The following is a 9,429-nucleotide window of genomic DNA, read 5'->3' on the forward strand; positions in this document are numbered from 1 at the left end:
TTTTCCTGCTCTAAATTTAGTATCTATGACATTTATCTTACCTTTCCATTTCCTTAACTGTAAAATGTGGGCAATAATGTCTACACATAGAGAAGTAATGAGAGGTAGTATATAGTGAGCTGGCCTCAAAGTCAGGAAAAGTCAGGATCCCTCCTGTTTCTGATGGATACTGGACCCTGGACAAATGTGACCCTGGAAAAGTCCTTTGTCTCCCAGTGCCCAGGCAAGGGTGTGCTGGAGTCAGCTGTAACAACTGATCATTTTTTGTGTGTAAATTGGGGCTTGACTGATTGATTGTCTAGACCAGGGGCAGGGAATCTAGGGCCATAAGGCCACATGTGGCCTTCTAGGTCCTTAAGTGCAGCTTTGTGCCTCAATCCAAATTTTACAGAGCAGATCAAAACACTGTACTTAAGGACCTAGAAGACCACATGTGGCCTTAAGGTCCCAGATTCCCTACATCTGGTCTAGACTTAATGCACCACTGGCCACCCTAGATCCCATTCCCTGAAGGCTAGGTGTGTTATATCTCACCCCTCCAAGGTTCTCTGGTACCCTTAAGGGAGCCTGGAGTATCTAAGTTCTCTATCAATGGCTCCAGGATCCACTGACAGTATTGCTTTAGCTGCAGGAGCCCCTGCACTCCAGCTCTATTTAACCACTAACAGAGCTTTTACCAAAAAAAAATAATAAATTCAAAGGAATATTGAAAAAATACAAACAGCTTACTCTACCAATATATGGGACTTAATCCCATCCTGGACCCTCTCAGTCTCTAGGTTCCTAATTTATCTCAGGTCCTCAGTTCCAAATGGGGGTAAATGACAGGCCTCAAACCCATAGGTGAGTTTGGGAGGGTATCGCCCAGAAGCATGTTAAGACTTCCCCCACTGGAATGGACAGAAAAGAATAATTTGTCCCAGTGGCCATGAAGGCTTCTGAATCAGGCCCTGTGGTATGCTTAGAGCAGGGATGGGGAACCTGTAACCCTAAAGTCACATGAGGCTTTAAGGCTGCAGGTTCCCCACCCTGGGCTTAGAGCTTGGTCAGATGCTGAACACATCAAGGTCATCCACTGCATCCTTGGCCATCACCAGTCATCTTAACTTTGGAACTTTGATGACTCTGGAAGATTTAGTGAGGTTGAAAACTGTGCAATTCTGCCTCACTTAAATCCAATTCACATGAGAATCAAACATCACACCCCCCCCCCATGATGTTATTAATCCTCTTCAAAAACGAAGGACAAACCACAACTCAGTTCCTATAGAGCAGGGTCCCAAGTTCCAAGTCCAACCCCACCCTGATGGGCTCAAGTTCCAGCCGCCTGGATTCTCAGGTCTTCTCTACTGAACTGGCTAGTTGCAACATCCGACCTAGAGTCTAGGCTATAAGATCACCACAGTTTGAATTCCCATATCCAGTGGGGATTACTGTTAGCACCTAAAACTTAGAAGGTCAAACAAAATTGAACAAGACAAACAGCCCAGAAACAGGATAAAAAGGAGACCTGGGAAAAGAAGGAAGCCTTCCTTCCACTCTCCCCTCACCCTCACTGGTTCAGTTCAGTTCACAATGCCCAAGCTGTGAGTGAACTACGATCTTTACCCTCTGGACTCAGCAAGAAAGAGAGAGTCAGTTTGGTAGTTTTGCTTTTTTTATCTGTTCTGACTGTATGGTAGGAAAACTCAGAGAAGCTTCCATATGAAGTGATATGGGAATGTTCCAAACTGCTCATTTTGTTAAGAAAGTAATGGAGAAAACATTAATAATAGAGATTAAACTTAAAATTCTGTTGTGTACATGTTTGCTGTCGTAGCTGTTGTTGTTTTCAGAGAGCCAACAGATAAACATTTACAATATACCCCTGATCCCAGGACACTCTCTAAAATTCTAAATTGCAGAAAAAGTACCAACCTGCATTGGCAGAGGGAATTTCTTCCCTGACCAATAAAATCACAGGTCCCGTCTCATCCCATCCTATGCAGATATTTACATAAACTGACTCAAAATGATGTAAACCAAACAAAGAAGATAATATATTTGACTCTGATGAAATAAATGGAAAAAGTAAAAAAAAACCCAGAAAATGAACTGTATAATTATAATGACCAAGCCTGGCCCCAAGGAAGAGACAAAAGAATTCTCACTTCTCGCAAGCATGAGGACTAGGGGTGTGGAACATTACATCAGCTGTCAGATGTATGAGAGTACCAGACTGATGGGATAGTTAGTTTTTGCTAAATTGACATTTCCTCTTTCTCTTTTCTATTCTTTGTTAGAAGGGATGGCTCAATGGAGAGGACATTGGGGAGGGAAACATTTGGAATTGAAGGTGATGTAAAAAAAAATTCCATTTCCCTGGGTTCTGGCTTAGTCATCTATAAAATAAGAGTTAGACTAGATGGCCTTGCAGGTGTCTTTCAATTCTAGATCTAGGATTCTTTGAATAAGTTTTAAAAGACAGAATCTCCACACATCTGCCCACTTACATGAACTTAGTGGTCAAAGCCTATTACTATACACATCAGAAAGCAGGCTCTTCCCTTAGATCTCTACTACCCACCCCTGCCAGTATTCCCTCCTCTTCCCCCATCTTAGTCTCTCCCCAAGAGACTGGATTCTTAGCCTAGCTGAGATCACTTTCTGAAACAAGGAAAACCTCTCAGCCATTTGAGACACACCCACCCATTATTTGAGGGAAGACACAATCTAGTTGAAGCACTCCAAGGTGCTGATGGAAATGGGTTCCAGTGAAATGCTTTACTGGCAAACCTGTCTGTAGGATGATTTCATATACAGAGACACAAGCTCACACACACAGGCACCTATAATGTCAGGCTGACAAGTTTTTGAACATCATGAGCAAATTTCTGGTGGCTTTCTAGGAACAGTCTTGATTTAAGATATTCTGAAACTGGAAACCATTGAAAATTCCCATAAATTCCAATATTTTGACCAGTGGTAAATAAAGGTCCAATCGAGTAAGTGCACATGACGATAAATGTATATTTCACCTGAAAAGGACGGAGAATCACAAGAGACAGTCACAAATACAGAGTGGGTAAGGACTTTGGAGCTCATCCAGTCTAACCTGAATTGGGGATCAAATCAGACAATGTATGAGACAATGTATGTGAGTCTCAAAGTCATACATGAATATATAGCTACTATTATCTTGGGATTTGGAGGGGGAAGAGGACATCAGGGAGAATCATTGTAGAACAACACCCTAATTTTACAGAGGAAGAAAAGAGAATGAGAGAAGTGATTTCCTTAAGCCTGCATATAGTAGCATGTGACTACCACACACAAATAATTAGGCTCTCACCTCCCCCCACCTCAGATTACTTTGCAGTCCCTGGGTACCTCTCATTTCCTTCCAGCAGAATGGAAACTCTTTGAGGGCAGGGATTGTTTATTTTGTCTCCTAGGAACATAGGATAGTACGTGGGACACAGTGGACCCTGCTTAAATTTATTTGGACTGAATCAGTCCCATAAAGTTTTCTGAGGTATATGTAGAGGCTGGGACATACCTATGATCATATAGTTAGTAAGCACCCTGGATGGGATTTGTCCACAGTTCTTCCTAACTAAAATCAAAACTATTAAAATAAAAAAAAAATTAGAAAACTAAATCAAAAGGACAAAATTACAGACTCAGAAAGAGGAAAAAGACATTTTTTGTTTGTTTATTAAGCATTCATTTGTTTGGTTCTACTTTGCTAAAATGTAAAGTATAACATGCTATGCATTTATAATAAGCTTAATATGATTTTACTTCTTATTTGTACATTAGTTTGTTTATTATGAGGTTTATAATTGTTTTAAGAAAGAAAGAAAAAAGGGAGGGAGTGGAAGGAAGGAAAGGAGGGAAGAGGGAGGGAGGAAATGTATTAGGAAGGAAAGAAAGAAGGGAGGGAGGAAGGAAAAAAGGAAGGAAGGAAGGAAAGAAGGAAGGAAGGAATAAAGGAAGGAAGGAAGGAAGGAAGGAAGGAAGGAAGGAAGGAAGGAAGGAAAGAAATGTTCATAGTTGAGCACTTCAGAAAAGTGGCCAGCTACAGAACGAAACACAAGACCTGGGAGTTAGAAGTCTAAGGTTCTATTCCTGGGCCCAGCATTTATATAATGGATTATATCTTCAACTGAGTCTCAGTTTCATGTTCTATAAATGGAGACAATAGTTGAATAACCAAAATCACAGAGCTCCAAGAGACCTAAGCAGCCATCCATCCAACCTAAACTTGAACAAGAATTCCTACACTCTCCCTAAGTGACCATCCAGTCTTTACTCGAAGACCTCCATGAAGAGGGCACCTATTACTCTTTTTTTTTTAAATAATATCAGATTTCTTTTATTGTTCAAAATTTTAATACCTGCCCATATGATGTATATAATGTACTCATATAAGGGCCATTATTCAAAATGGTACATTAAAAATAGACCAATTTGTCCTTCGTTTTGTTTGTTTGATAACTGGATAGAAGTAATGGCTTGTTTTCATGAGGGAGACTTTCGAACACTCACAAATGAATAAATTCCTCTTCACCAACACGAACCTTAACGAAGTAGTTTACTCCAGCAACCAACTGACTTTTAAATTCTACAGTCTTAAAGACTGGAAACTTCCTATTTTCTTTCTCTTCAAGCTGTACCTTTACCTTGTCCGCGATCTGCTGCATTTCAGCCATGGCCGGTTTGGCGGCCGAAACTCCTCTGCACATCATCCTGGCAAGGTGGGCGGCAGACACACACCGCACCTATTACCCTTAAGGCAGCCCATTCTATTTTTAGATCACTCTAACAAAACAAATCTAAGTCCTCTTAACTAACTCCTCACTCCTCATGGCAGCCCTTCAAATATTTGAAGATGCCTATCAACATCCCATTCAGACAGAGGAACATAGATGTGGATGGATCAGACCCATAGTCAAACCATGTCATTTTCCAGAAGAGAAAAATGATGCCAAGAAAAAGGTGCCCTAGGTCACAAAGGCAGTAGGTGTCAGTGGCAAAATTGGAACCCAGGTCTTGTCTATCAGAATCAATCTTCTGTTTGGAGTTCTTCCCCTTCTATCCTCTACTTCCTTTGACCAATCTTCATGTGGCATGAGGTAGAATTTGTTCACCTTCTAGTTATCTCCCTCTGGACACTAACGATCGGACCTGTTTCATGGTGAGATATTGTAAGAATCTAATGAGACAACAAAAGAGATTTATCAACTGAGAGGTCCTAAAAATTGGGTGTGATTATGATGTCTGCTGAGAGGTAGGAAGGCCTGAATTCAAATCCTGCCTCAAACACATACTAGCTGTATGACCCTGGCTAAGTCACTTAACCAATCAGGCCTCACAGGCAACAGACTTGCCTTGAAGTTGACTTGCCAGAAGTTCCCTATACCAATGAAGTCCAGTCTTTTTTATCTAGTCCAAAAAGAGAAAGAAAGGATGCTTGTTAACAAAGCTTTTTGTCTTAGTACCCTTCCAAATACCTCTAGGGTAGAGCTCAGAAAATATCATTTTAATGAAAGGCTTCTATTGTCTGCGTTAGCTATAGTTACATACAGGTTACTTCTAATAATAGTTAACATTTAAATAGCACTTTAAGGATCTCCAAGTATTTGCCATACATCATTACCTCCAATCTTCAGACAACTTTACCCCATCAGCACTAAAGGCACTGGACCAAAATGTCAGAATTTCTGCGTTCTAGTCTCAGCTACCAGACTCATGAGGAGCAATTTCGCTTTGCTTTTCTGGGCTTGGGTGTCCTCTTTTGTTAAATGAGAATAGTCCTTCTCTATATACTTCGTAGGATAATTTTGAAGATTCTCTTCATTTTACAGCCAAGGAAACCACGGTTAAGTGGGCATATACTTATCTACCTGTCTATGTGCCTGTCATCTAACTTTGTATCTATCTACCTGTCTATATATGTATTATTTATCTACCTACTTGCCTTTCTTTGTGCCTACTATCATCTGTCTACGTTTTTTATTTATCTACCTATCTACCTACCTGTTTTTCTACCTATGTATTAGCTATCTATTTATCTACCTATGTTCCTATCATCTACTTTTTATCTCCTTATATATCTATCTACCTGTCTATTATCTATGTTGTATCTGTCATCTACCTTTTTATTTATCCTTCTACCTGTCTATCCACCTGTCTACCATCTACTTAGTTCTTTATCTACTTATCTATCTAGCTATCATTTATCTATCTTTTATTTATCTACTTATCCACCTATCATCTATCTATTTATTTACCTACCTGTCTGTCTGTCATCCACTCACTTTTTATTAATCTTCTTACCTATCTACCTGTCTAGCTATCTACCTATTATCTATGTACTTAACTATTTCTCTGCCTGTGTACCTACCTGTCTGTCTATCTGTCCTATCTATCTGATCCATCTATCATCTATCCATTTATTCATCTCTGATTACTGACAAGTTACTTCACCAAGCTTCATGTAGAGTCAGAGGCCCTGTATTCAAAGTCAGACTCTACCTCTTGCTAAATGTGTGACCTTGAACAAGTCATTCCTTCTCCAGGGCCTCCATGAGGGCAATGGACTCAATGGCCTCTGAGGTCCCATCTAGTGCTGTCTATCTTCTTGTGATCTCTCTTTGAAACTCAATTCCCTCATCTGTAAAGCGGGGCTAAACCATGTTCACTGGCTAACCACCTCACAGAATTTCTGTGATGAAAGTGTTTTGCAAACCTTAAGGCCAAAGAATCATGGGCTAGCCTCCAAGCTCTTATTAACCAGGTCACAGATATGTGTTGCTGGGACACGGCCACCCTGTCCCCACTGGAGGAAAAAGCTCAAAAGCACAGACTGACTCTTGGCCTGTAAATGGTCCCATGAGCTCATCTTTGCATTCAAACCAAACATATTTCCTAATACCAAGTGGCCCTGAGCTGCTGAGATGTACCCTATTTAAGCTCACACTCAAGCTGAGCTGGCTTCAGGAATGCCCCCAGAGCCCCTCTATTTTTCCTCCACAATCTCGGATGGTCTCACTGTCTGGCTTCACTGAGGTCAGATTTTCAGATCCTCTCCCCCCCAAAAAAAATAATTCTGGGGTTGTTGTTCCATCACCCTCAGCTATTCAAAATAACAGGCACTAGCCCAGGGCCCCCTGGCGAGCCCGAGTCATCCCAACCAAAAAACTGTGTATTCTGCTCACACCAGCCAGAATGTGGGCTGGGCTCCATCCTCTCCAGCCCCGGCTCAGCCTGCTGGGCCCTTTCTTGTGAGCAGCAGGGGAGAGAAACTGATGAGAAGCCTGTGTGCTTCAAAGAACAAGAGAATCTCACCAGGGCTGCTTTCTTCTTCCTCCTCCTCCTCCTCCCCCCCCCTTCCCTTCCTCCTCGTCCTCTAGGCCTCCTTTCTTCCTCCTGTTCTCCTTCCTCCCTAACTCTTCCTTCTCTTTCATTTTTTCCTTTCTTCCTTCTCTTCTCCCTTCTTCCTCTTCCTCCTCCAGCCTCTTACTGTGCAGTAGCAGAAAGGAAGGATGCAGGGTAAACAGAGATTCTCCAGAAACATCAGACCTCTCTCAAGAGTGTTAAGGGAAGTAGGATTTACATATTAAGCAGAATCTCCTTCCTCCTCCTTTGCCCCAAAGCAAGCATCTAAGTGGTTAGCTGCTTAACCCCCACTCCATGCCTTAATTTGACCCAGAGATACCAGAAGAATCTCTTGCACAAAGTACAACCATATAAAAGCTTATTGAATCAAGAGGACTTGGGTTTGAATCTTTGCTGGGTACCCTTTGGGCTAATCACTTGCCCTCACTTGGGCCTCAGTTTCTAACTCTAAAAAAATGAGCAATTCAGAGGAAGTGACCTCTAAAGTATGGTCTAGTTCTAAATCTGTGATTTCCTGAGTTTATGAAAGTGCCTCGTACTCTGCAACAGGCCTATTGCTTTGGGCAGTCTAAGCAGTGGTGAAGATTCCTTACATCTCAGCTTCTTGGGGAAAATCGGGAAAGCCAGTTTTTTCTATAAACACCTCCATCCACCCTAGAAGGCTTCCACAGGCCTGGAAGGCACTGTATAACACTATGCAAAGAGCGTAGAATATGGAGTCAGAGGTCCTGAGTTCAAATTATTGTTCTACTGCTTACCGACTTTGGGTGAGTTCCCCCTGTGACTCAATTTCCTTAACTTTAATAATGAGACAGCTGAACTGGATGACTTCAAAGGTCCCTTTCAGCTTTCTATCTACCATCCTAAGGGAGGACTGGAGAATGGGGGTCAGACTGAGTAGATAAAATGGGTCTCAAGGCTGGAAGAGGAGTGCTAAGAGGTTGTTTTGAACAGGATGGACAGGGGTTACAAGTTTTGACCTTCAATTCCACATCCAGCACAAATGCCCCTGCCTGGAGACCGACTGAGGCAGAGATGGGCCTGGGAATGGCAAGATGGAGACTCCTGTCCCCTCTCCCTCACAGCAGAATGGACAGGGTACAGGCAGCTGGAGCAGCTCCATGGCCCCATTCCTGGTCACCCATAGATGGTACAGATGAAGGCCTCCTTTCCCTCCCCTGACCTGCCCTCCCCTCCCCCACCTTTTTAGGGGGGGAAGGCAATAGAAGGGGTGGGGTTTCATTTTCTTTTCTTTTTTTTTCTCAAGGAAATGCTGCTTTCAAGGCATTTTCAATTAAAACCAGTGCAGGGGTACCTCAAGTAGTTACAATGTTTACATTTCAAAGGCCTAACCCCCTTGTTAGGCCTGATTTTGTTTCATGAAGGCTCCTTAATGAAAAGCATTTGTCGGGGATTATTCCTTAACAGCAAATGAGATCCCCCCAAGACAGTCTGACTATGTGGGAAAGTCCATGTGGCTTGGGGGGAAAGGCCAGGGAGACAGGGGTCTGTGGTAGGCCTGGGCAGATAAGGACCTGACGTCTGGGGCGCCCCTCGCCCCTCACCCTGGCCCCTGCTCTCTAGCTCCCCTCCACCAAGAAAGCCACAGACCAGGCCCAGCCCCCAGGAGTGCAGGAGTGGATTCATCATGCTCACAACAAGCATGCACACAATGATTTTTCTCCCTGAGTTGCCAGGAAGGCAACATGAAAAAAAACCCTTCCTCATCCTAAACTGGATGCTTTCCTCTGGTCACTTCTGTCTGTCCCTGTGTGACCTTGGTCAGAGTCTGAGGCCCTCCTTGTAGGAAGCCTCCCAGGAACCTGCCACCCATGGTCCTTTAAAAGCCTTCTAAGCAGGGGAACAGAGAACCACAGGCCTAGAAATGAAAAGGACCTCAGAGGCCACTTATTCTCATTTCACACATTGGGAAACTGAGGCCAGGGAAGTGAAGAAAATTATCCAAAGTAACGCAGCTAGTTGTGTCTCTGGTGGGATCTAGACCCATGGAGAGTGTTCTTTTACTTTGGAGAAGTTATTCTACCT

The 9,429-nt window shown here is 42.8% G+C and overlaps 1 pseudogene; it reads right to left on the minus strand.

The window, feature by feature from the left end:
• Positions 1–4,328: 4,328 nt before the first annotated feature.
• On the minus strand, positions 4,329–4,753 carry LOC138152429 (cystatin-B pseudogene; annotated as a pseudogene).
• Between the last annotated feature and the right edge of the window lie 4,676 nt (positions 4,754–9,429).

The sequence above is a fragment of the Petaurus breviceps genome, unplaced genomic scaffold (genome assembly GCF_028583685.1).
Source record: "Petaurus breviceps papuanus isolate PSGF00001 unplaced genomic scaffold, PetGlider_PUasm1.0 100, whole genome shotgun sequence".
Lineage (NCBI taxonomy): Eukaryota > Metazoa > Chordata > Mammalia > Diprotodontia > Petauridae > Petaurus > Petaurus breviceps.